Source organism: Palaemon carinicauda, chromosome 8 (assembly GCF_036898095.1).
Source record: "Palaemon carinicauda isolate YSFRI2023 chromosome 8, ASM3689809v2, whole genome shotgun sequence".
In the NCBI taxonomy this organism is placed as follows: Eukaryota; Metazoa; Arthropoda; class Malacostraca; order Decapoda; family Palaemonidae; genus Palaemon; species Palaemon carinicauda.
Window position 1 is genome coordinate 166,284,215 of NC_090732.1, and position 7,500 is coordinate 166,291,714.

Here is a 7,500-nt window from a genome sequence, read left to right on the forward strand (position 1 = left end):
GTTAAAGTTTTTTTATAGTTTATATAGGAGATGTTTATTTTAATGTTGTTACTCTTAAAATATTCTATTTTGTTTTCCTTTCTCACTGGGCTGTTGGAGCCTCTGGGCTTATAGCATCCTGCTTTTCCAACTAGGGTTGTAGCTTGGCTAATAATAATAATAATAATAATAATAATAATAATAACAAACATGAAACCCACATCTCAAAGAACGAATACATCTCTCTCTCTCTCTCTCTCTCTCTCTCTCTCTCTCTCTCTCTCTCTCTCTCTCTCTCTCTGTATGGATGTCAGTCTTAATGATGATATAGCCATTTGTTGAGCAGGGCGCTTAGCGGGAGGTTAGATGGGATAATTTGGTTCTAATCACCTATGGTATTATTATCCGCTTCGCTGCACAGACAACTCCACCCTGACAAAGGATGACAGCTCTATGGGCTTTAAGCGGGGTTTAAACGGTCGAACGGTTCGACAGACAAATATTCGAACGTGTGAACGGGGTATTTGGTTGTCGAACACGTTCGTCGAACGGTTCGACAGACAAATGTTTGAAGTGATGTTCGAACGTGTGAACCGGGTACTTGGTTGTCGAACACGTTCGTCGAACGGTTCGACAGACAAATGTTTGAAGTGATGTTCGAACGTGTGAACCGGGTACTTGGTTGTCGAACACGTTCGTCGAACGGTTCGACAGACAAATGTTTGAAGTGATGTTCGAACGTGTGAACGGGGTACTAGGTTGTTTGAAAAGGTCAAGATTTTGACGGTGTCAGATTTTGTGTCAGATTGCAGCATAGAGTAGTTTTATGGGTATATATGTGGTCATCGCATTTTTTCGCTCTCCTAAAATTATAGAAGATATATGAGATTTATCTAAAAAATGTCCATATTTTTTACTCCGAATCTACTAAGGGCCGGGGTCAGAAAAAGATCAAGATTTTATCGGTGTCAGATTTTGTGATAGTCTGCAGCATAGAGTCGTTTTGGGGGACCCTATAGGTATATCTGCCGAGTCATCACCAGCCATTGCCTAGCCCTCATTGGTTCTAGCTTGGGTGGAGAGGGTGCTTGGATGCGGAGCATATGCTCAGTCTATGGGGCATTGTCCTGCATCATAGGGCAATGTCACTGTCCCTTGCCTTGGCCATTCTTGAGGGTTCTTTATGTCACTGTCCCTTACCTCTGCCATACATGAGTGGCCTTTCTGCCACTGTCCCTTGCCTCTGCCATTCATGTGTTACCTTTATGTCACTGTCCCTTACTTCTGCCATTCATGAGTAGTCTTCATGTCACTGTCCCTTGCCTCTGCCATTCTTGAGTGGCCTTTATATAACTATACCTTGCCTCTGCCATTCATGTGTGGCTTTTATGTCACTGTCCCTTACTTCTGCTATTCATGAGTAGTCTTCATGTCACCGTCCCTTGCCTCTGCCATTCTTGAGTGGCCTTTATATAACTATCCCTTGCCTCTGCCATTCATGTGTGGCTTTTATGTCACTGTCCCTTACTTCTGCCATTCATGAGTAGTCTTCATGTCACTGTCCCTTGCCTCTGCCATTCTTGAGTGGCCTTTATATAACTATCCCTTGCCTCTGCCATTCATGTGTTACCTTTATGTCACTGTCCCTTACTTCTGCCATTCATGAGTAGTCTTCATGTCACTGTCCCTTGCCTCTGCCATTCATGAGTGGCCTTTATATAACTATCCCTTGCCTCTGCCATTCATGTGTGGCTTTTATGTCACTGTCCCTTACTTCTGCCATTCATGAGTAGTCTTCATGTCACTGTCCCTTGCCTCTGCCATTCTTGAGTGGCCTTTATATAACTATCCCTTGCCTCTGCCATTCATGTGTGGCTTTTATGTCACTGTCCCTTACTTCTGCCATTCATGAGCAGTCTTCATGTCACTGTCCCTTGCCTCTGCCATTCTTGAGTGGCCTTTATATAACTATCCCTTGCCTCTGCCATTCATGTGTTACCTTTATGTCACTGTCCCTTACTTCTGCCATTCATGAGTAGTCTTCATGTCACTGTCCCTTGCCTCTGCCATTCATGAGTGGCCTTTATATAACTATCCCTTGCCTCTGCCATTCATGTGTGGCTTTTATGTCACTGTCCCTTACTTCTGCCATTCATGAGTAGTCTTCATGTCACTGTCCCTTGCCTCTGCCATTCTTGAGTGGCCTTTATATAACTATCCCTTGCCTCTGCCATTCATGTGTGGCTTTTATGTCACTGTCCCTTACTTCTGCCATTCATGAGTAGTCTTCATGTCACTGTCCCTTGCCTCTGCCATTCTTGAGTGGCCTTTATATAACTATACCTTGCCTCTGCCATTCATGTGTGGCTTTTATGTCACTGTCCCTTACTTCTGCTATTCATGAGTAGTCTTCATGTCACTGTCCCTTGCCTCTGCCATTCTTGAGTGGCCTTTATATAACTATCCCTTGCCTCTGCCATTCATGTGTGGCTTTTATGTCACTGTCCCTTACTTCTGCCATTCATGAGTAGTCTTCATGTCACTGTCCCTTGCCTCTGCCATTCTTGAGTGGCCTTTATATAACTACCCCTTGCCTCTGCCATTCATGTGATACCTTTATGTCACTGTCCCTTACTTCTGCCATTCATGAGTAGTCTTCATGTCACTGTCCCTTGCCTCTGCCATTCTTGAGTGGCCTTTATATAACTACCCCTTGCCTCTGCCATTCATGTGATACCTTTATGTCACTGTCCCTCACTTCTGCCATTCATGAGTAGTCTTCATGTCACTGTCCCTTGCCTCTGCCATTCTTGAGTGGCCTTTATATAACTATCCCTTGCCTCTGCCATTCATGTGATACCTTTATGTCACTGTCCCTTACTTCTGCCATTCATGAGTAGTCTTCATGTCACTGTCCCTTGCCTCTGCCATTCTTGAGTGGCCTTTATATAACTATCCCTTGCCTCTGCCATTCATGTGTTACCTTTATGTCACTGTCCCTTACTTCTGCCATTCATGAGTAGTCTTCATGTCACTGTCCCTTGCCTCTGCCATTCATGAGTGGCCTTTATATAACTATCCCTTGCCTCTGCCATTCATGTGTGGCTTTTATGTCACTGTCCCTTACTTCTGCCATTCATGAGTAGTCTTCATGTCACTGTCCCTTGCCTCTGCCATTCTTGAGTGGCCTTTATATAACTATCCCTTGCCTCTGCCATTCATGTGTGGCTTTTATGTCACTGTCCCTTACTTCTGCCATTCATGAGTAGTCTTCATGTCACTGTCCCTTGCCTCTGCCATTCTTGAGTGGCCTTTATATAACTATCCCTTGCCTCTGCCATTCATGTGTGGCTTTTATGTCACTGTCCCTTACTTCTGCCATTCATGAGTAGTCTTCATGTCACTGTCCCTTGCCTCTGCCATTCTTGAGTGGCCTTTATATAACTATCCCTTGGCTCTGCCATTCATGTGATACCTTCATGTCACTGTCCCTTGCCTCTGCCATTCTTGAGTAGCCTTTATATAACTATCCCTTGCCTCTGCCATTCATGTGATACCTTTATGTCACTGTCCCTTGCCTCTGCCATTCTTGAGTGGCCTTTATATAACTATCCCTTGCCTCTGCCATTCATGTGTTACCTTTATGTCACTGTCCCTTACTTCTGCCATTCATGAGTAGTCTTCATGTCACTGTCCCTTGCCTCTGCCATTCTTGAGTGGCCTTTATATAACTACCCCTTGCCTCTGCCATTCATGTGATACCTTTATGTCACTGTCCCTTACTTCTGCCATTCATGAGTAGTCTTCATGTCACTGTCCCTTGCCTCTGCCATTCTTGAGTGACCTTTATATAACTATCCCTTGCCTCTGCCATTCTTGAGTGGCCTTTATATAACTATCCCTTGCCTCTGCCATTCATGTGATACCTTCATGTCACTGTCCCTTGCCTCTGCCATTCTTGAGTGGCCTTTATATAACTATCCCTTGGCTCTGCCATTCATGTGATACCTTCATGTCACTGTCCCTTGCCTCTGCCATTCTTGAGTAGCCTTTATATAACTATCCCTTGCCTCTGCCATTCATGTGATACCTTTATGTCACTGTCCCTTGCCTCTGCCATTCTTGAGTGGCCTTTATATAACTATCCCTTGCCTCTGCCATTCATGTGTGGCTTTCATGTCACTGTCCCTTGCCCCTGCCATTCATGAGTACCGTTTATGTCACTGTCTCTTGCCCCTGCCATTCATGAGTACCGTTTATGTAACTATCCCTTGCCTCTGCCATTCATGATTGCCTTTAAACCTGCTACAATGTATAGCTGTCAGCATCTCCTTAGCTTCTCGTTAAATGTACCGGAATTAATGAAGTCAGCTGTTGTGTCTATCCACTTGGAAAAACCAATGATGCGATTAAACATCTGAATAATGTTAAGCTGGAGAAACGCTAATTTGGTTTGTCTTATCGTTTGAACTATTAAGATACATCGAAGTGTTTGTTTATGGGTTATTTACTCTTTATAAAGGCAGAAGTTGATTTTCTATATTGGCAAAAGGGACAATTTTTAAGGGTAAGATTTTTGTAATATAACGGAAAGAATGAATAAACTAAAACGCTTGAATATTATTATTACTACTATTATTACTATTGCTGTTAATACATACTCTCACAAATACACATGTTCATACACTCAAATATACACAGATGCATACACATACCATACATTTATACATACAAATACTCTTATTCTTAATAATAATAATAATAATAATAATAATAATAATAATAACAATATAATAATGATAATAATAATAATAATAATATAATAATAATAATATAATAATAATAATAATAAGAATGATAATACAGTAACAATAATTAGAATAATAACAGTAATAATAATAAATATAAATCTAAATAATACTTCCAACAACAACGTCAACAAAAATAAAAATAAAAATAAAAATAAAATTAATAATAATAATAATATTAATAATAATAATAATAATAATAATAATAATAATAATAATAATGATAATAATAATAATAATTATTATTATTATTATTATTATAAATGATAAAGATTAGATACTAATGTTTAATGCCTGCTTAGGTCTCTTTGCCATCACAGTTCCTGCATTAGTAGATAGTAAATGCAAAAGACCAGAGAAGGGTATTTTCAAACACGTTCTGTTTAAAGGCCTTAAAGGCCGCTCATGAATGGCAGAGGCAAAAGACAGTGACATTGCCCTATCAAGCAGGACAATGCCTTAGAGACTGACCATATTACATATGATCAGAACCCAAGCCCCCTCTTCACCTAAGCTATGACCAAGGAAGACCAAGAAATGGCTGCTGATGACTCAGCAGATAGACCTATATGCTTCCCCAAACCCCTCATCCTTAGCCCACAAGGAGGGTGAGGTTGCAGACACTAAAGGAACTAAAGAGTCTGAGCGGGATTCGAACCCCAGACCGGCGATCACCAGTCAGGGACGTTATTACATCGGCCACCATATGAGTCGTATATTTAGTTTCGCCAAGCAGCAAGTGGATATAGATTTGGGGTCCTTGGGGGGGGGGGGGGGGTTGAGTTAGTAAAGGTGCTCCATCCCCTTACCCCAGGGAGTTGGCGGTAATTTCAAATTTCTACTTACATAATCTTTAGCAAAACCCACTAGGAAAGTAGAGGGGTACTCGGTAGAGCGCAAACCTCCACCGCATTTAAAAAAAAAAATAGTTAAAGTTGCGGGTTTTAGGTTTCCACTCAGACGATCTACATCAGGTTTCAAGGCCCCCTTCCCCCCGCCCCCCCCCCCCCCACCACCCGGGTGAAGATCTCACACTATCCACGTCCTGGCGGGGACGCGAACTCGGGAGCTCTGAAACAGGAGCCCGCGACGCTACCAACCTAGCTTATCTCTAGACCTTTTCTTCGACCATGACCTTGACCTGTGACCTTAACATGTATTAATTGGCGTGGATTTCCATACATTGGAATATTAACCAATTTTAAAAAGTCTGTGACAACGATGTCCAAACTTATGGCTGATTACGTGAATTGGATATTTTACTTGACTGTTATCTTGACCTTCCAAAATTTAATCACTTCCAGCTTTACGCATAGTAGTTAATCCCTGCAAGTTTCATTACTCTACCCTTAAAATTGTGGCCAGTAAGCTGTTCACTAACAAGCACACACACAAATTACAAACACACAAACAGGGGTGAAAATATAACCTTCCAACTTTGTTCGCGGAGGTAATAATAAAATATATTAGTCCCTAGCTCTTTCATGTATTTTCATACACACTTCTTATTGTACCCTGAAGAAGTGTGTATTAAAATGCATGAAATCATTAGGTACTGAAGTTATTATTATTTCCTACTGGCTTTTGTTGTATAATAAGTCACGTGACCCGTATGATGGTAAACCATTACATGATTTTATATTCTGACCCCGCTTAGGAGGGCCCCCTCTCTTGGAGGCCACGGGGACATTTTCAAAAAGTCCCACCCCCCACCCTTTTAGCCATCAGCAGCTATTGCCTGGTCCACCTTGGTCCTAGCTTGGGTGGAGAGGGTCTAGGGCACTGATCATGTGTATATGGCCAGTCTCTAGGGCATTGTACAGTTCGATAGGGCAATGCCACTGTCCCTTGCCCCTGCCATTCATGAGTGGCCTTTAAACCTTTAAGAAATTAGAGGGAACAGTTGAGATATATGAGAAAAACTGATAATCTATCTCTCAATGGCTTTTTGCTCTCATTACAAAAAGATGAGAGAATGCTCTTACTCCAAATTCAAGATACTAGAGAAGTGTTTCCTTGGTACTACACAAAGCCATTAGAGAGAACATGCCCACTTGCGCAATATACAGATGCTGTCTACAGTTAAGAGAGAGAGAGAGAGAGAGAGAGAGAGAGAGAGAGGGAGAGAGATAAATTATCCAGTATGTCTGTATTTAGAGAGAGAGAGAGAGAGAGAGAGAGAGAGAGAGAGAGAGAGAGAGAGAGAGAGAGAGAGCAATCATCCAGATGATGTCTGTATTTAAGAGAGAGAGAGAGAGAGAGAGAGAGAGAGAGAGAGGGTGGTATCTCCCACACCTTCACTAAATTCTCCTCAGGCTATTCAGTTGCATTCCTTATATACTCTGGGCTAATCCATCCACCTGTAGATCTTTTTTTTTCTTTTTTTTTGAAAGTAGGCCATGGATAATTAGAATAAATGGTCACCAGAACGTCAACCGGGCAAGCCCAACCCCCCTTCCCCCCACTGTGATGCCTTACCACAGCAGTGGCCTCCCCAGTAAATAGCTTAAACTCTCGGTCCCGGGCGGGGATCGATCTGCTGCCATGTGAATGCTAGGCAAACACGTTACCACTGCACTATCTAGGAGCCTAATCAGGTTTATTCTTATATTTTATTATGTATTCACACAATTGGGCAGTTTACTTTTAGTTTCCCATCACTTAATCAGAGAGGAATACAGTAACCAATTTGATATTAAATGCATTCTTTTGT